Source organism: Leopardus geoffroyi, chromosome C1, assembly GCF_018350155.1.
Source record: "Leopardus geoffroyi isolate Oge1 chromosome C1, O.geoffroyi_Oge1_pat1.0, whole genome shotgun sequence".
Taxonomy (NCBI): Eukaryota; Metazoa; Chordata; class Mammalia; order Carnivora; family Felidae; genus Leopardus; species Leopardus geoffroyi.
Window position 1 is genome coordinate 65,779,644 of NC_059328.1, and position 21,050 is coordinate 65,800,693.

The 21,050-nt window shown below is 37.3% G+C and overlaps 1 pseudogene; it reads right to left on the minus strand.

The window, feature by feature from the left end:
- Positions 1–7,847: 7,847 nt before the first annotated feature.
- Positions 7,848–9,284, minus strand: LOC123598109 (annotated as a pseudogene).
- Positions 9,285–21,050: the final 11,766 nt, after the last annotated feature.

The window sequence follows — 21,050 nt, forward strand, 5'->3', positions numbered from 1 at the left end:
CCTCTCTCTGGATTAAGCCTTACAGTTTCTTTGATTCTCTGCTTGGTCTTTTTTTCTGTCCCTTTCATTTTTCTTTTTGTATGGAATCAGGTCCCCGCCCCCTTGCCTTTATTCCAGTTACTTCAATGAACAACTCAAAGCACACCTGGTAGAAGATCCAAACAATCTACCACTATGAGCAAGGAGGAGCTTTACAGAGAATTTACCAGTGGGATACAGAAGTCAAATACACAACAAGAGAGTGCACACAGCATACTCTGAAAACATTTCCTAAAGAGCCAAGCCCCAGACAGTGTATGACCCCTTTTTAATATAGTAGTACTTGCAGGTGCAGGACACATTACAAGCTATTAAAACATGTAAAAGACAGAAATGTATCCAGAATTACAAAAAGGAAGAATTCTCAAAAGAAATCCAGGAAGAAATGACAGCCAGAGAATTTCTCAAAACAGATATAAAAAATATATCTGAGCAAGAATTTAGAGTAACAGTCATAAGACTAATCTCTGAGCTTGAAAAAAGCATACAAGACAGCAAAGAATCTATTGCTGCAGAGATCAAAGATCTAGGAAATAGTCATGATGAATTAAGAAATTCCATAAATCAGATGCAAAATAAACTAGATGCAGTGACAGCGAGGATGGAAGAAGCAGAGGAAAGAATAGGTGAAATAGAAGATAAAATTGTGGAAAATGATGAAGCTGAAAAAAAGAGGGAAAGGAAATTTCTAGACCATGAGGGGAAAATTAGAGACCTAAGTGATTTAATGAAATAGTATCCATATCACAGTAGTTCCAGAAGAAGAAGAAGAAGAAGAGAGAGAAAGGGACAGAAGGCTTATTTGAACAAATTTTAGCTGAGAACTTCCATAATCTGGGGAAGGAAACAGGCATCCAAGTCCAAGAGGCACAGAGAACTCCCTTCAAAATCAACAAAAGCAGGTCAATACCATGACATAGCATAGTGAAACTGGCAAAATACAAAGATAAAGAGAGAATTCTGAAAGCAGCTAGGGACAAACAGGCCACAACATATAAGGGTAGACACATGAGGGTGGTAGCAGATAGGGACCACCTTTGGCCGCCTTTGGCAGGCCAGAAGGGAGTGGCAGGAGATATTCAAGGTGCTGAACAGGAAAAATATGCAGCCAAGAATCCTTTATCTCTCAAGGCTGTCATTCATAATAGGAAAGATAAAGCCTTTCCTAGACAAACAAAAAATAAAGGAATTCATGATCACTAAACCAGCCCTGCAGGAGATCCTGAGGGGGACTCTGTGAGTAGAAAGCAGCAAAGACTACAAAAGACCAGAGACATCACCACAAGCATGAAACTACAGATAGCACAATGACACTAAATCCATATTTTTCAATCCTATGCTTTCACTCATATGTGGAATTTGAGAAACTTAACAGAAGACCATGGGGGAAGGAAAGGGGAAAAATGTTTCAAACAGAGAGGGAAGCAAACCATAAGAGACTCTTAAAAACAGAGAACAAACTGAGGGTTGATGGAGGGTGGAGGAGAGGGTAAAGTGGGTGACGGGCATTGAGGAGGGCACTTGTTGGGATGAGCACTGGGTGTCGTATGTAAGCGATGAATCATGAGAGTCTGCTCTGGAAGTGAAGAGCACACTGTATACACTGTATGTTAGCTAACTTGACAATAAATGATATTAAAAAAATCCATATCTTTCAATAATCTCTCGGAATGTAAATGGACTAAATGCCCCAATCAAAAGACACAGGTATCAGAATAGATTGAAAAAACCCCAGGATCCATCTAAAAATTGATAAACCTCTAGCTAGATTTCTCAAAAAGAAAAGAGAGAGGGCCCAAGTATATAAAATCACAAATGAAGGAGATCACAACCAACACCACATAAATACAATTATTAGACAATACTATGAAAAATTATATGACAACAAACTGGACAATCTGGGAGACACGGAAAAATTCCTAACACACTACCAAAATTCAAATGGAAAGAAATAGGAAAATTGAACACACCCATAACCAGTGAAGAAATTGAATTGGTTATCAAAAATCTCCCAACAAAAGGGAAGGGGAAAAACTAGTTTTAAACAGCGAGGGATGAAAACCATAAGAGACTCTTAAATACAGAGAACAAATAGAGGGTTAATGCGGGGTTGGGAGGAAGGGAAAATGGGTGATGGGCATTGAGGATAGCAGCTATTGGGATGAGCACTGGGTGTTGTATGTAAGTGATGGATCATGGGAGTCTACTCCTGAAGCCAAGAGCACACTGTATACACTGTATGTTAGCAAACTTGACAATAAATTATACTAAAAAAAATCTCCCAACAAATAAGACTCCTGGGCCAGATAGCTTCCCAGGGGAATTCTACCAGACATTTAAAGCAGAGTTAATACCTATTCTTCTAAAGCTGTTCCCAAAACTAGAAACAGAAGGAAAGCTTCCAGACTCATTTTATGAAGCTGGCATTATGTTGGTTCCCAAAGCACACAAAGACCCCACCAAAAAGGAAAATTACAGGCCAATATCCTTGATGATGAACTTGGATGCAAAAATTCTCAACAAGATACTAGCAAATTGAATTCAATACTATATTAAAAGAATTATTCACCATGATCAAGTGGGATTTATTCCTAGGATGCAGGGTGATTCAATATTCACAAATCAATCAACGTGATACATCACATTAATAGAAGAAAGGATAAGAATTGTATGATCCTGTCAATAGATGCAGAAAAAACATTTGACATGCAGCATTCTTTCTCAATAAAAGCCTCAAGAAAGTCACGATAGAAGGAACATACCTTAACATCATAAAAGCCATATATGAAAGGCCCACAGCTAATATCGTCCTCAGTGGGGAATAACTGAGAGCTTTACCCCTTTTCTGGGGGTACCAGAAAATACCCCCAAATAGCCAAAGTAATGTTGGAAAAAAAAAAAACAAAAACAAACCAAAGCTGGCAGCATCACATTTCCAGACTTTGGCTTGTATTTCAAAACTGTAATCATGAAGACAATATGGTATTGGCACAAAAACAGACACATAGACCAATTGAATAGAATAGAGAACCCAGAAATGGGCCCACAAATACATGGCCAATTAATCCTCAACAAAACAGGAAAGAGTATCCAGTGGAAAAAAGACAGTCTCTTCAGCAAATAGTGCTGGGAGAACTGGACAGCAACATGCAGAAGAATGAAACTGGACCACTTTCTTACACCATACACAAAAATAAATTCAAAAGGGATGAAAGACCTAAATGTGAGACAGGAAACCATCAAAATTCTACAGAAGAAAACAGGCAGCAACCTCTTTGGCCTCAGCCACGACAAGTTCTTACTTGACATGTCTCCAAAGGAAGGGGACTTAAAGCAAAAATGAACTATCAGGACCTCATCAAGACAAAAAACTTTTGCACAGAAAAGGAAACAATCAACAAAACTAAAAGGCAATTGATGGAATGGGAGAAGATATATGCAAATGACATTCAGATTAAAGGCTAGTATCAAAAATCTATAAAGAATTTACCAAACTCAACACCCCCAAAACAAGTAATCCGGTGAAGACATGGGCAGAAGACATGAATAGACACTTTTCCAAAGAAGATATCCAGGTGGCAAACAGACACATGAAAAGATGCTCAACATCACTCATCATCAGTGAAATAGAAATCAAAACCACACTGAGATACCACTGGGCAGAATGGTTTAAATTAACAACTCAGGGAACAACAGAGTTGGCTAGGCTGTGGAAAATGGAGAATCCTCTTGCACTGTTGGTGGGTATGCAAACTGGTGCAGCCACTCTGGAAAACTGTGGAGGTTCCTCAAAAAGTTAAAATAGAATTACACTGGGCGCCTGTGTGCCTTAGTCATTTAAGCATCTGACTTCGGCTCAGGTCATGATCTTGCAGTTCGTGAGTTTGAGCCCTGCACCGGGCTCTGTGCTGACAGCTTGGAGCCTGGAGCCTGCTTTGGATTCTGTGTCTCCCTTTCTCTCTGCCCCTCCCCTGCTCATGCTGTCTCTCTCTCTCTCAAAAATACACATTTAAATTTTTTTTTTAAAAAGTAGAATTACCCTACAACCCAGCAATTGCTGGGTCTGGATTAGTATTTTATGTGTAACATTTTACTCTTATTCAATTATTCCAATGCTATAGCATTTCTTCACTGATTTTAACTTTAAGCTGTGAAAATTTCTACTCACTTGCACCTTGAGTTTTGAATTTTCTCTGTCTCCTTGGAATCTTTTTATTTTCTTTCTTGAATGATTTCCTCCATCCTGATTAAGAGCAATTTAAGATGTATATGGAATAGGGAGGAGAAAGCCATCTGTGTAAAGCTATCAGTTTATTCTAGAAATAAAAACAGCACTATGGGTTGTTTGTAGTGATTCATCTAAGAAAATAATTGGTAAGGTCATAAAAATAGTTATGTCTCTGATATGTCTAAAAGCATAGTTAACATACAAAATGCATTTGACATTATAATACAGGGTGAAAAATAGTAGAAAATGATGCTTAGTGGGATGGAAGTTAAAGTAAATAAGTATCTCAATTCATATACTCACTATCTACCTGGAAATAGTGTCACATCTGCAGTGTCACATCTCCCATAAGACCTCCCTGCCCCTGCCCTACCCCAACTTTATTTATTTATTTATTTATTTATTTATTTATTTATTTATTTAACAGCAGCAAACATTCTATTTATTTATTTAATTTGTTTAATGTTTTTTTCAATATATGAAGTTCATTGTCAAATTGGTTTCCATACAACACCCAGTGCTCATCCCAAAAGGTGCCCTCCTCAATACCCATCACCCACCCTCCCCTCCCTCCCACCCCCCATCAACCCTCAGTTTGTTCTCAGTTTTTAACAGTCTCTTATGCTTTGGCTCTCTTCCACTCTAACCTCTTTTTTTTTTTCCTTCCCCTCCCCCATGGGTTTCTGTTAAGTTTCTCAGGATCCACATAAGAGTGAAACCATATGGTATCTGTCTTTCTCTGTATGGCTTATTTCACTTAGCATCACACTCTCCAGTTCCATCCATGTTGCTACAAAGGGCCATATTTCATTCTTTCTCATTGCCACATAGTACTCCATTGTGTATATAAACCACAATTTCTTTATCCATTCATCCATTGATGGACATTTAGGCTCTTTCCATAATTTGGCTATTGTTGAGAGCGCTGCTATAAACATTGGGATCCTACCCCAACTTTAGATACCAGTCATAAGCCCAGGTTGTTTCTTGTGCTTCTGACCGAATGGATATAAAATGGATGTTCCAATGACCATTCCCCCAACACTTGGGTTAAATTAACTTGCTAGAGTGGTTTACAAAACTCAGAGAAGCACTTAATTTAAGAGATTATGGGTTTATTGTAAAAGGATATAACTCAAGAACAGCCAATGGAAGAGATGCATAGGGCAAGGTATGGGCTAAGTGTGAGGAGCTCCCATGTCTTCTCTGAGCTCACCACTCTTCCCAAATCTCCATGTGTTCTCCGACCTGGAAGTTCTCTGAAACCACTCCTTTTGGATTTTTATGTAGGTTTCATTATGTAGGCATGATTGATGAAATCATTGGTCATTAATGATTGAATTCAATATCCAGCCCCTTTCCTGTCCCCAAAGTCACCTCATTAACATAATAAAAGACACGTTTATTATGTCTTGGAATAATAAAGATATTGACTTGACTTAAGTATATTATTATAATATCTTTATTATTCCAAGAGTTTTCCAACTGTTCAAATAAAGATATTATTATTCCAAGAGTTTAGGAGTTCTGTGCCAGAAAACAGGAACAAAGACCATATACATATGTTTATTATATGTCATAGCATCATATTATGTTAGAAAAGAGATATTTGCCAAAGAGGAGAGAAGAGATATCATACCTAGTTGGAAATTTACTGTAGAGTTGACATACACTGTTGAAATAATTAATATTAAAAATGAGAAGATCATAGAAGAACTAACCATTCTGAGATTATAGTAAGTGACTATCTGAGCAAACAGATAAAAGTGATTAATATGCCTCTAACTCAAAACATAAGATTCATACTAGGTAGGATGTCAGAGGAGTGCTATAACTGTCAAGACACATATTGGAAGTCTTCTTTGGCTAAATGAAGAACATGAAGAATGTGTGACATGCTTTGCTGAGTGTTTGACAGTTTTGTATCCTAATAGGTATGAGAATTGACCTGGTTAATGAAGCGGTTATAACAAGAACAGTATGACAAAGTGACCCTTTCATTTTAGTGTCTTTTGGTGCCCAGATCTCTGGGTTCATAAAGTAAATACTAGCTACAAGAGGAATGGAATGTTTGAAGACATGTTAAATAAGGTAATGCACATAAAACACCTAGGATAAGGTTATGGATAGATATTAAATTATTTCCTAGAGTTCCAATAGATAGCAGTATATATGGAAGTGTCAATGTTTCTAGATCCTTGACTTTTATGAAAGTCAAAGTATTTTGTGTTAAACAAAACTAAATGCTTTCCTACTTTGTTAAATATAAGACATTTTGCTTAATTTACAATTTAGTTGATTACTAATAAGGATGAACATCTCTGTACAGGTTTATTGGCTCCTTCTTTCTTTCCTTCAATGTCTTTTTCATGGATTTTATATAGTTTTCCAGCTGAATTGTGAAAACATTTTGTATATAAAGCTATGAAATATTTATGAAGATATTAATTTTCAAATGTGTGACATTTTGTCATTTTCTTGAAAATTTTGTTTAGACGGCATTTCCTAATATACAGAGGTTCTGATTTTTAAGTATGCAGTTCACTTTCCCTATGATTTCTACCTTTGGTGCCATGCTTAGGAATACCTGGCTCCCCCTCATTTTTTGGTGAATATTCATCTATTGAAGTATGATGCTTGTGGGTGTTATAGAAAGCAGAATTTCTCAACTATCTTTTTGCTTTTAACATTTTTGTCAAGGAAAGCAAATCTTGGACTAGAAATACAAACTGTACACTAGAGAGAGAAAACAGATTTTCAGGAAGAGTGAAGAAATTGGTTAAGTAAATTCTTGTTTTTTTGCCTTGATGAATCAGGCCTTGGTATTCTGTGACAACCAGCAAAAGAAACTAGAAAACCCCAATAATTCTGGTTTTCTCTGAGTAGTTTTGGAAGAACTAGAGCAGATAGGATGGCAATGAGCAAACATGGTTTTGATTTTCAAAAAGAGGAAGAGGGAGATTTTGCAGATATTAGACTGAAGAGTTTAGTTCAGGAAAATTTTTAGGATGTGTTATTAAAAGGATGCTTCCTGTGATCACTAGGAACCAGTGTGGCTTCACTAAAAACAGCTTATTTCTGCGTTACATTAATGATTTCTTTTATTAAAAATTAGAATAAGGAAATGACATGTTTTTCACAACATTCTTATAGACATGATGGAGAAATGTGAGTTGGATGTTCAATTAGATAAATGTGTTATTGATGGACTATCCCCAAAGTAATTATTAATGGATTAATTTGAGCCTGAGGGAAATAGTGACAAAATTCTTTTACTGGTTTTAAACTGTTCAAATTATATCAGTGACCTTAGAATAGGTATTTGATACTTATTGTATTATTATTATTATTGTTGTTAATTATTATTTTTCATTTAAGACAAGGAATACTTTATTCAAATCCACCAGAGAAATGGGCAGGTTGAGTCTAACAAAGTGTTGTATTTTAAAGCATAGGTCAGTAATTGTATATGAGAGTATACACAGCTACATACAAATTAACTGATCAGAGCACAGATTTTCAATGTTCAAAACAGAATAAACTTCCCTGTAAAAGCAGCACCTTTGTGGCATTTTAAACTTTAATATTCTTCTCTTCTCTGCCCTTTCAATAGAATCCATACTAACTTCCTCATAATCCTTCTCAAAGGCAGCCATATTCTCATGGGCCTGAGAAAACTTTCCATCCCCCATGCCCTCACCTAAATACCAGTGAAGAAAGGCATGTTTGGCATACATCAAGTCAAACTTGTGGTCAGGTGAGCCCAGGTCTGAGCAATGGCTGTGGTGTTGCTCAGCATGTACACAGCTTACTGTACTTTGGCTGGGTCCCCACCAGACATCACAGTGGGAGGCTGGTTTTTAATAACAACTTTGAAGCAGTGGGGCACCAGTCCACAGACTAGATGATATACTTGGTCTTAATGGTGGCAATGGCAGCATTGACATCTTTGGGAACCACTTGCCACTATACAACAGGCAACAAGCCATGTGTTTACCATGGCAAGGGTCACATTTTACAATCTGGTTGGCTGGCTCAAAGCATGCATTCGTCATCTCTGCTATAGAAAGTTGTTCATGGTAGGCTTTCTCAGCAGAGATGACAAGGGCGTATGTAGCCAGAGGGAAGTGGATGTGGGGATACAGCACTGGGTTGGTCTGGAGTTCTGTCAGTTCAACATTCAGAGCTCCATCAAATCTGAGAGAAGCAGTGATGGAGGACACAATTTGGCCTCTCAACCAACTAAGGTTAGTGTAGATTCAATAGCGAGGTTTCTATAACAGGTGTCATAGATGGCCTCATTGTCTACGATTAAGGCACAATCAGAGTGCTCCAGGGTGGTGTGGGTAGTGAGGATGGAGTTATAGGGCTCAATTACAGCTGTGGAAACATGGGAGGCTGGGTAAATGGAGAACTCCAGCTTGGACTTCTTGCCATAATCAACAGAGAGATGTTCCATCAGCAGAGAGGTAAATCTCCCAAGCTCCTCCTCCAAAGCTGTGGAAACCCAAGAAACCCTGGATACCTTTCTCCTGGTCAGCCAATGTTCTAGTGCCCTTGGGCATAATTACTGGCAGCATCTTCCTTGCCTGTGATGAGCTGCTCAGGGTGGAAAAGCTGGCAATGGGTGCCATTGCAAAGTCATTCATCAATGACTGTGGGTTGCAGGTCTACAAACACTGCCCTGGGCACATGGTTGCCAGTACCCTTCTCACTGGAGAAGGTGTTGAAGGAGTCATCTCCTTCCCCAGTGGTCTTGTCACTTGGCATCTGGCCATTAGGCTGAATGCTGTGTCCTAGGCAATAGACTCCTAACAGGCATTGCCAATCTGGACACCACCTCGGCCAACATGGATGGATATGCATTCATGCATTGTTGCTGCTTTGCGGCTGCTGAGCAGATGGCAGAGAGGAAGAGATGAGGTTGTTGCTTCTTACAGTGTGGCTTTTAGCTGGTCGATATAAGAGAAACTGCTTAAATTAGTGTTAGATAAGTAGGGGGAATATATTGTGTGAAAGAATTAATATAAAAATATAGGCAAGATCTACTAAGATAAAGTTTGATGAAAATAAATCTACATTCTTTTTTTTTTACTAAATAATTTGTGTCACTGTTAGATTGAGGAAATATGACTAAGAAGCTCATCTAAAAATTATTTAGAAGATGTCAGTAACTTCAGGGGTGCCTGGCTGGCTCAGTCAGTAGAGGATGCGACTCTTGATCTCAGGGTTGTGAGTTCGAGCCCCACATTGGGTGTAGAGATTACTTAAATATAAAATCTTAAAAAAAAGTCAGTAACTTCAGTAAATCAATATGTGGTGGCCAAGAAAGCCAACTCTATTCGTTGTTGCATCAGGAAGAATGAGGGAAACAGTAGCCATTACTACGTAATATTGGCCAAATTGCACATGATGTGTTGTGGTGCCAACTATTAAACACAAATAGAGAGAGACTGATGCATGGTGAGAGATGTATTACCAGCATGGGAGAACTGGAAACCATACATCAGGATGATGACTGAAAGAACATGAGAAGGAAAGACTTACAGGAAACATGAGCGTTGCCCTCAAACATTTGAAGAGCTCTCATATGGTGAATGTAGCTTTAGGTTCAATAGTGGGCCTAATAAGGTGATAGGTTTCAACTCAACACAATGAAGAATCTACAGAGTTCTTCTAAGTGGGAGAAGCAAGTTTTAAAGAATGGGCTAGACAATTACTCAGCTAGTGTTACTACAGAAGAATGAATAGTTTGCCCAGCTGACCCTTAAAAATCTAAGATTACAACTGAATCAACTTTTCATTTTTTCCAACACACAAAAGTGTTGAGAGGCTTTCCTTAAGCCTTCTGGCTTCATCTAATAAGAGGGAAGGCTGCATTTACAGCACATGTGATTGGTGACCTTGGGCAAGGGACTCTAAGTAAACTATCCAGAACAGGTCCCTGGAACCAGCTCATGTTGTCCAGATCTCTGGGTCACGAGATAAACTTAGCTTTTTGTGGCTGACTCTGTCTGTAACCACATTCATTTGAAAACATGACCAATAGAGGCCAATTAAGTTTTGCAAGCATGATACGTATAACAAGTGTGGCAGATTTGGAAAAATAGCTTGAATTAACAAGCTTAAATTATGAAATGCTTGGCATAACTTCAGCCTGAAAAACCTTAATTTCTGTTTATAGTTTTAGTTACTGCAGCTTTAGTATTTATGCTATTCAATCATTTCAATTACTTTAGTTTCCTGAACAAAAACACATCCACTTTGGTGCCATTAAAAATTAAATTCATAATGACCGAGGAAGATCATTGCTTGTTATATTAGCCTCCTGAGAGCAGTGTACTGGGAAAGGCTGGGTGGGATATGCCTCATCTCTCATGGTTGTTCCCTATAAAAAGGGCACCACTATTTATGGGGGTGGAGGTCCAGATACAAAATGACAGCATCACTGTGAATGGGAGAAATAAACAAAAGCTAGAAGTACATTCCCTTCCTGTTTTTGTGTGGGGAGGAATGGATAGGAGTCATTACAATTTGAGGGTTAAGGATCATATGTGAGGACTGAATGAAGTAATGTATATAGCACAAGACTTAACAAATGTTTGATACACAGTAAGCATTCAGTAAAAGATAGTATTATTAGGATTGTCATCGTCACTATGTAACCAGATGGTGTAATGTCATAGCCCCTTAGGATTATTTAGCTATTTGGTGAGGAGGAGGGACCCTTATTCAAAGAGCACAGGGTGGCTGGATTAGGGCTCAAACCTGATCAATTTTCTAAGAAGTGGGAGACAATTCTATCAGGCTTCTCTAGTCCCCATCTGTCCTACTAGTATAATCCTTGCACACCCTACCCTTTAGGAGCTCATGGACTGGTTTGGAGTTATGCTGATGCAAGCCAAGAAATGTCTCAGACCTGTAGAAGCTGGAAGAGGCAAGGATCATCCCATGGAGCCTTGAGAGGGAACATGGCCCTGTTGACACTTTGATTTCAGATTTATAGCCTCCAGAATTGTGATATAATAAATTTCTGTTTGTGTTAAGCCTCCCAGTTTATGACACTTGTTACAGCAGCCCTAGAAACAGGAGGGAATACAAAAGGTCCAGAGAAGGAAGAGAGAGAAATAGGATTTCATAACTAATGAAAATATGAGTAGTAGGGCCGAAGGTGTTATTTATTTATTTATCATTGTTTTTTAAGCCAGAAAGGTACTGCTTGTGGATGATGGAAGCTTTAATATTTAGGTAGAATAATAAAACTAATGTGACTCATGGCATTTGAATTTTGGATTCTTCTGCATTAGAACAATGATCCAGTGAGACTAATAACAAGACTTCATGTGCTTCGGAGTGGGACTTTATGATTATAGGAAATGGATACCCACAAAATTTATTTAATTGCTGCCAACACAAAGATGATGACAAAGCCAAATTCAAATCCCTTGCACAAAATTTGGTGGTAGTTAGAACTTGGCAGTGGAAAGGAAAAACTTTAGATGGTGTCTGTTGATTGGGTCTTGACTAGGCAACATTTTCAAAGAAGATACATTTTGAAAAATGCTCAAAGGCCACTCACTCAGATGCAGATCAGAACTAGGCCAGAGCTTGATGTTGACACTCAGTTGTCTTATTTCCCAGAAAGTATTTTAATGATGGCTATTGGTATGTGGAAAGGTATGCATGCCTATGAATGAAGAGGGAGGCACACTCAAGAGAATGATCACCTGTTGTGGTTGATTGGAAAAGAGGCATCACCAGGAATTGGAGAGAAAGACTGTCAGCTACAGAGCATTGCCATATTTTCATTGCATTGTTCATTACTGTTGGTTGGGTAATAGAACTAAGCCAATGGTGATGGTGTGCTTGGGTTGAAATCCAATCACTGATGTTTTGCTCCATCTTGCAAATTCTAGTTAATGGCCTAGAATCAGACCTGGAAAAATCCTGAGAATACATGTAGTTGAACGTCTTAATTTGACAAATTAGGACACTGGATCCAAGGAGATGATTTTACCAAATTTATATTCTCACAGTGCCATGTGTAGAAGCTGGGTCTTTTAGCTTCGAGTGCAAGTTTTATCCATAATATAGTGCCCCTTTTTTCATGATTACAAAGTCTTTATATTTTGTTAGTTAACCACATTATCATGTTGAATGGAGGCAAATGTGAAATTGTGTCATTATATTCTTTTCTATTTTGAAAGTTTTATTATATGTAACATTCATTATTGATTAATTATTAATTATGATTGAAATTGAAGGTGTGAGAATTAGTTCCAGTTGTACCACTACCTATTTCTGTGATCTTATATATGTTACTTATCTTCTCTTGATTCAAATTATCCTTCCATATTTGAATAAAATTATGAAAATTTGTTTTAATCATAAATTATTGTAAACAAAGTTGCATATAAGATTGCTAAGTATGATAGTGTTTGGTATCTATTAAGTGATCAAAATATATTGATGAATCTGAAAGTTGGGGTCAAATTTATTTATTTTACTTTATTTTTATAAATGGTAAATTTCATAGTATCTATTGAGCTGATCTGCAGACTTTCCTTAACAATAATAAGGAAACACAATAACATTTATTGAGGGCTTGTGTGGGGTGGGTACTATGTAATACTTAACATGTGATGCCTCATTTAACACATCATCTGATGTATAGATATGGTAAAGACCTATGTTCTAAGAATGATGTAACTGAGGCTTAGAGAAGTTTAGAAACGCCCAACATCTTAGAAATTGTAAGTGATGGATCCAGAATTTGAACCCATGCTATTCCCCGAGAGTTCTTGGTAACCACTCTACCATTTTGCCTTCTTGTGGATGAAAACAAATTGTGTGAGTTATACACTAAAGAGACCTTTTTATAGTTAGCATCATAATGGCTTTTAAATTAAATTGTTTACTACTGAGAAGTGACCCTTAGTGATATGGTTGTTAAGTCATTTGAATTCTTAATCCACTTTCTAATAAAGTTATTTTCAAAGATTCTTCTCCTAGGCACACACACACACACCCATGCACACACATAGACACATCCAATCAAAACAAACTGTAGAACATTTTCCTAGGCTCGTTATCCTATATTCCCTTATTGTAAAATAAAACAACAGCTACACTAAAATGTGTTTTTTTTTTTCAACGTTTATTTATTTTTGGGACAGAGAGAGACAGAGCATGAACGGGGGAGGGGCAGAGAGAGAGGGAGACACAGAATCGGAAACAGGCTCCAGGCTCTGAGCCATCAGCCCAGAGCCTGACGCAGGGCTCGAACTCACGGACCGCGAGATCGTGACCTGGCTGAAGTCGGACGCTTAACCGACTGCGCCACCCAGGCGCCCCTAAAATGTGTTTTTATATGCAAAGACATGAGGAAAAATGGTTGTTGTGCCTTCCCACTCATCTTAATGATTGCTATTGCCAATAAAATTGAATGATTAGAAACTGGAATTTATGAAAGGAGAAATGTTTTGTTTGAAAAATAGCTTTTTGGGGGGCAGTCTTTAAATAGGCATGGTCTTGGTGTGTGTGTATGTGTGCTAAAGCTTTGAGGGCTTGGGCAAGTTGTTTTTGGAGTGCCTCACAATATTTCTGAAGTGACCCTTTGAACAGTGAAACCTGCCAATCTCACTTTAGAGTTTTGAACTGAAATCTGACTGCAAGTAAAATCACTGCATTTTTGCTATGATGAACAGCTCTATGGTTGTTTCATCAAAAAGTCACCTAATTTATCAGAGGAACTTTCCTCTTTTACATAAATTCCTTGCACACTTTTTTTGACACTAGAATTTTATCCATTTATTTTATATTTTTTTCCTTCAATCTATGCTTTCATCATTAGATTTCATGAAAGAAATAGTTCTTTTATTTCTGCCATGTGGTTAGAATTATTTGGATATATTTTTAATATTCAGAACAACAGAATAGGAATTCAGGAGAACTGACAATCTGGAAATGACTGAATAGATACTTAAGTGCAAGCATACTATGTGGTTCACTTAGATGCCTTTAAAAGACTATTCAATTCTGACTATATTGCTTCTCATTTCTTTTTTTTTTCAATTACCCTGAGGATAACCTTTATGTCATATACTTTTTTCTACTAAATGTCAAGAACTTAACTTGATAAAATTATTTGTATCATTAAAATAAAATTATTTACTCATTTGTGGGTCAATATTCACATAACTTTAAAAAGTTTTAGTTGGGGTTCCTGGGCAGCTCAGTTGGTTAAGTGTCCAACATCAGTTCAGGTCATAATCTCACAGTTCATGGGTTTGAGTCCCAGGTCAGACTCTGTGCTGACAGCTCAGAGCCTGGAACCTGCTCAGATTCTGTGTTTCCCTCTCTCTCTGCCCCTCCCCAGCTCACACTCTGTCTCCCTCAAAAATAAACATTAAAAAAATTAAAAAGTTTTATAATTAACACATAGGCTTGATAATATAGAGACCTATCAAAGGTTTTAAAATGATATCCTAAAAGTCGTGATAAGTTTTACATTTTCATAGTCATATATCAAGATCATTCTATATATTAAATATGCACCCAAACTTAAGCAAGCCTTAGACAACAATATGTGTGATAGATAGATATTGGCTGATTATAGTGAGCTTGAACTTGATATCAATTCAGAAAGTTTATAGGGGAAACAAACAATAAACAAAAAATGATATTAGATAGCAGTGAATTGGGAGCATGAAACCAGAGGATTGAATGGAGAGTGCCTGGTGTTGCGTGGGGATACTTTTGATTGGAAGGAATTTGGATTGCCAGATAAAATACGGTACTCCCAGTTAAAGCTGCATTTCAGATAAAAAATGAATTTTTTAAAAAATGTAAGTATTTCCCCAATATTGCACAGGATATACTTATACTAAAAATTATTTATTGTTTATCTGAAATTCAACTTTACCCAGGATACCTGCATTTTTGGTAAATCAGGCAACTCTACAGGGATGGCTTCTCTGAGGAGGTGGTGTTTGAGATGAAAACTGGATAATAAGAAGGAGCCACATGTCGAAAGTGAGTGAGGAAAGCATTAACAGGGAGAGAGAACTGGTGGGCAAAATCTGGAATATAGAAAGAGCTTGATGTGTTCAAGGCAAACAAAATGAACTGTGGTTGGGTAACTGGCAAAGAGGAATGTGGCATGAAATAAAGTTGGATAAGTAGGTGGGAGCTAGGTTAAGTAGAACTTCCTAAGCCAGGGAAGGTTTGGATTTTATTCTACATGCTGTGTAATTAGCCGTTTGGAGATGTGAATGGGTTTTGTACATGTAGGAGGATTGGGGGTGATATATGTGGCATACTCTGATTTATAGTATAAAAATGTACTCTAGAGAATGGATTGGAGGGCACCAAGTAGGGAGGCAGAAAGGGTAGTTAGGAGGTTATCACAATGATCCAGGCAGGAAAGGATGGTGATTGGGGCTCGAATGCTGACAGTGGAGATGGAGAGAAATGAGCTGACTCTGTTCATTTGTTGTTCATATATTGTAAGTAGAGCCAACAGAACTTGCCAATGGACTTGTTGTTGCGAGTAAGGAAAAGAAAGAACCCCATCACTACTTTTATTTTTTTCATTCTTAATTTTTTAAATATCTAAAAGTAAATTTAATAAGAGTCCTAGATAATGTGCTGTGGTACATCAGAGAATAAGTAACTACTGATAGCTGGTAGGATCAAGATAATTTTAGTAGAAGGGGCAGTATTTGAGCTCAGTCTTAATTATAATAATTAATCTAAATCTGTGAAAATAGAACATTGTACACTTAATCTGGAAACCAAGTGATGCACACATTCACATGAAAATATCTGCGAACCATTACTACTTTTAGATGAAAGCCCTTGGCTCAGTGTCTGGCACTGATAAGCATTCAATAGATGTCAGCATCATTAGACTCACTATATATGGGAAATTAAATTTATTTATAATAAAATAGAAAATAGGATGCCACGGACTTATTAAGATTTTTGGGGGCAATTTTAGTTTAACAGAAAAACTTAAATTATTAATGTAATCTCACTCTGTAGCATCAAATCTCTAAAGCTTTAAGGCAAATTTATAAAGTAATATATTTTAAAGTTACAAATGCTGATTATTCACACTATCTTTCTGAGCAGTGATTCTCAATCATGAAGCTATAATATCAGACTCTGGTGAGATGTGTGTATAGCTTAAAAAGGTACATTCAGTACATAGAAGTACATAAATTTGCATTAGAAAATAAAAATGAAACCTGCTGTTTCAATAACACAAATTATAAACAAGTAAAATTTAACAGAATCTTGGCTGGTGTGGATATAGAAAGGTCATAGTGATTCTCAATTGCGGCACACTTTCAGGGACAATATCACAACTTATAGAGATAGAGACAAAAATGGTTGGTCATCTCTGCTCTGAGGGGAGCTCAAGGCATTCCTTCCCTGCCCTCAAGAAGGAGAAGCTCTGGCCTGGTCAAGGACAAAATAGTCATGAAGCTCATGTAAGTGTTCTTTACTTACATGAGAGAACAAAAGTTCTCTCTTTTTCTTGATTCATTCTTCCTCTCTCTCTCTCTTTTTGGACTATTTGTTTTTCTTAGGTTTTTATTTATTTATTTATTTTTATTCTTAAATTGGTTAACATGCTGTGTATTCTTGGCTTCAGGAGTTGAATCCACTGATTCATCACTTATATATAACATCCAGTGCTCTCTCCAACAAGTGCCTTCCTTAATGCCCTTCTTAATTTTACCCCCCTGCCCGCTGCTTCCCCACTCCCATCAGCCCTCAGTTTGTTCTCTGTATTTAAGAGTCTCTTCTGATTTGCCTCCCTCTCTGTTTATATCTTATTTTTCCTTCCTTTTGCCTATGATCATTTAAGTTTCTCAGATTCCACATATGAATGAAATCATGTGATATCTGTCTTTCTCTGACTAATTTTGCTTAGCATAATATCTTCCAGTTCTATCCATGTTGCAAATGGCAAGATTTCATTCTTTTTCATCGCCGAGTAGTATTCCATTGTGTATGCGTGTGTGTGTGTGTGTGTGTGTGCGCGTGCGTGTATCACATCTTCTTTTTTTTAAGCTTATTTATTTATTTTTGGACAGACAGAGAGAGAATGAAAGCAGGAGAAGGGCAGAGTGAGGAAGAGGGAGAGAATCCCAAGCAGCCTCCATGCTATCAGCACAGAGCCTTATGTAGGCTCGAATTCACAAACCATGAGATCATGACCTGAGCTGAAGTTGAGAGTCATATGCTTAACCAACTGAACCACCTAGGTGCCCATATTTACATCTTCTTAATCCATTTGTCAGCTGATGGACATTTTGGGCTCTTTCCATAATTTGGCTATTGTTGATAGCACTGCTATAAACAATGGGGTGCATGTACCCCTTTGAATCAGCATTCCTGTATCCTTTGGATAAATTCCTAGTAGTTCAGTTGCTGGGTCATAGGGTAGTTTTATTTTTAATTTTTTGAGGAACCTCCACAGTTTTCCAGAGTGGCTGCACCAGTTTGCATTCCCACCAACACCTGTTATTTCCTGAGTTGTTAAATTAAGCTGCTCTGACCAATGTGAGGTGGTATCTTATTGTGGTTTTGATTTGTATTTCCCTGATGATGAGTGATGTTGAGCATCTTTTCATGTGTTTGTTTGCCATCTGGATGTCTTCTTTGGAAAAGAAGTGTCTTCTGCCCATTTCTTCACTGGATTATTTGTTTTTCAGGTGTTGAGTTCGGTATAGATTTTTGATACGAGCCCTTTATCTGAATGTCATTTTCAAGTATCTTCTCCCATTCCATTGGTTGCCTTTTAGTTTTGTTGACTGTTTCCTTTTCTGTGCAGAAGCTTTTGTCTTGATGAGGTCCCAATAGTTCATTTTTGCTTTTATTTCCCTTGCCTTTGGAGACATGTCAAGTAAGAACTTGCTATGGCTGAGGCCAAAGAGGTTGCTGCCTGTTTTCTTCTGTAGGATTTTGATGGTTTCCTGTCTCACATTTAGGTCTTTCATCCCTTTTGAATTTATTTTTGTGTATGGTGTAAGAAAGTGGTCCAGTTTCATTCTTCTGCATGTTGCTGTCCAATTCTCCCAGCACTATTTGCTGAAGAGACTGTCTTTTTTCCACTGGATACTCTTTCCTGTTTTGTTGAAGATTAGTTGGCCATATATTTGTGGGCCCATTTCTGGGTTCTCTATTCTATTCCATTGGTCTACGTGTCTGTTTTTGTGCCAATTCCATACTGTCTTGATGATTACAGCTTTGTATTACAGGTTAAAATCTGAGATTATGATGCCTCCAGCTTTGGTTTTCTTTTTCAACACTACCTTGGTTATTTGGGGTCTTTACTGGTTCCATACAAATTTGAGGATGTTTGTTCTAGCTCTATGATGAATGCTGGTGTTATTTTGATAGGGATTGCATTGAAAATGTAGGTTGCATTGGATAGTATCAACATTTTAACAATATTTGTTCTTCTAATCCATGAGCATGGAATATTTTTTCCATTTTTTTGTGTCTTCTTCAATTTCTTTCATAAGCTTTCTACAGATTTCAGTGTGCAGATATTTCACCTCTTTGGTTAGGTTTATTCCTAGGTATTTTGTGGCTTTTGATGCAATTGTAAATGGGATAGATGCCCTGATATCTCTTGGTGCTTCATTATTGGTGTATAAAAATGCAACCGACTTCTGTACGTTGATTTTATATGCTGTGACTTTGCTGAATTCATGTATAGCTCTAGAAGTTTTTTGGTGCAGTCTTTCAGGTTTTCCAAGTAGAGTATCACATCATCTGCAAAGAGTGAAAGTTTGACTTCTTTTTTGTTGATTTCAATGCACTGTGTTTGCATCATTGTATTCTGGGCTTGTTTGTAACGTTGGCCTTTTATAGACTTTTGGCCCAAGTAGTATTTTAAGTTAATTCTTTGAAGTTTGCTAATCTGCTACAAATAACAAAGATAGAGAAAATATATTTACAGTATTAAAAAACTCATGCCTTAAAGCACACGGAAATAAAAATTAAATAATAAGAAATGAAAATTCAGTCTTCTAAAAAGAAGGGGAATCGCCCTTTTAGAAATATAATTTTCTTCCACTGAAAAATGCTCTAAAATTTTACTGTTCCCACACTTTGGGTCAATGAACATTATTACCTATGAAAGGTGAAGAAGTCTAAACAGAAGCCAAGAACTCATTAAATGCAGATCCCCTGTATAAACTTTCTACCTGTCAGGTTCATCCTCTGGCTCCGGTAGAAATGAAGAGGTCCTAATTTTTTAAAAATTAAATATTACCCAAAATAAATATTGTACTTTGGTCACAGTCATAAAACTGAATATCAAAGTACAACCCAAAGACATTAAGTTTCAAACTGATAACTAATTAAGAATTCAAAGTGGGCCATTAACAAATGTGTAGGTAGTTGGTCATAGAAATTTCTTTGACTACCTATGTAGAATTGAAATAAAGTCAATTTAAACACCCTCTAATAGAATGCCTCTGTCAGTAAGACTTTTCTAAAGACTACAGCTACAAATAGCGATCAGGCATCCTGGGAACAGATTGACTAGTACATGTGAGCTTCTCTTTCCTTGCTTAGTTTAGTCATTGTTTCTAATATTTTGAGGTCTCAAAGAACCATGTGAGTCAATAAACCACATGTAACCAAGGACAGAAGGTTCTGATTGAAGGCTAGTTTTTTTTTTTTCTGGTCTTTCACAATATTAAAACAAAAGATCTAAGGACAGAACCTTAATGATGAGAGAGAGAATTTCTTTGCTTCATCAAGATACTAAAATGTCCTTCCTCTTTCAGCTTTTATCTGCTTTTAGAAATGCTTTGTTAACATGAAATGTACTTACTCTGCTAAAGGGCCTTTCTAGTTATTTATTGCTGTGTTATAAACCATACCAAAAGCTAGTGGCTTAAAACAACACTCTTCATTTTGCTGACAAATTTGCAATTTGGGCAGGGCTTGGTAGGGATGATGTTTTGTGTGTGTGTGTGTGTGTGTGTGTGTGTGTGTGTGTGTGTTTTCTTTCTTCCACATGATGTCAACAGGAGCAGTTTGACTGTGGCTAGTGGATTCACTTCCAGGACTGCTCATTTCATGGCTAACAAGCTAGTGTTGATTGTTAGCTAGTAGCTTCGATGGGAAACAAGTCTGTGGGCCTGGTTTCCTTTTCACTTGGGCCTTTTCCTTGGGATGCTTGGGTTTTCTCAAAGCATGGTATCTGGGTTCCATGAACAAGAATTCCAAGAGACAGGAAATAGAACTGCTGGTCTATTAAAGTCTAAGCCCAGAAATTATCATAGATTTACTTCCACAATCTATTGATCAAAGTTGATACAGAGCCTACCCAAATTCAAGGGAACATAGACCCCCACCTCTCTATTGGAGGAGTGTCAAAGTTTTATGGACATCTTTTTCTTTCATTAATTCCAAACCAACTCCTATTTCTGTCATTAAGACAGAAGCACTCTATGAGAGTCTTGGGACCAAATGCAGCAGAAGAGGAGAGTCATACTAAGGAATAAATGAGCAGGAAGAATAAATCCAGTTACAGTAGACTTATGTATCCATAAATGAATTTTGCTGCAGTTTGACTAACACTACTCTCCCCAAAGAATGCTACTCTCTTGCTATTGTAGAGATATAGGGACAGAGGTAAGGGGTAGGAAAGATTCCCCTCAGGTCAACTCACCATTCTAGAAGTAATTACCCTTGTCTTTCTTCTTATGGTTTCCTCTTTGGCTAACTCCAGGTTCTAATTTTGTTCTTT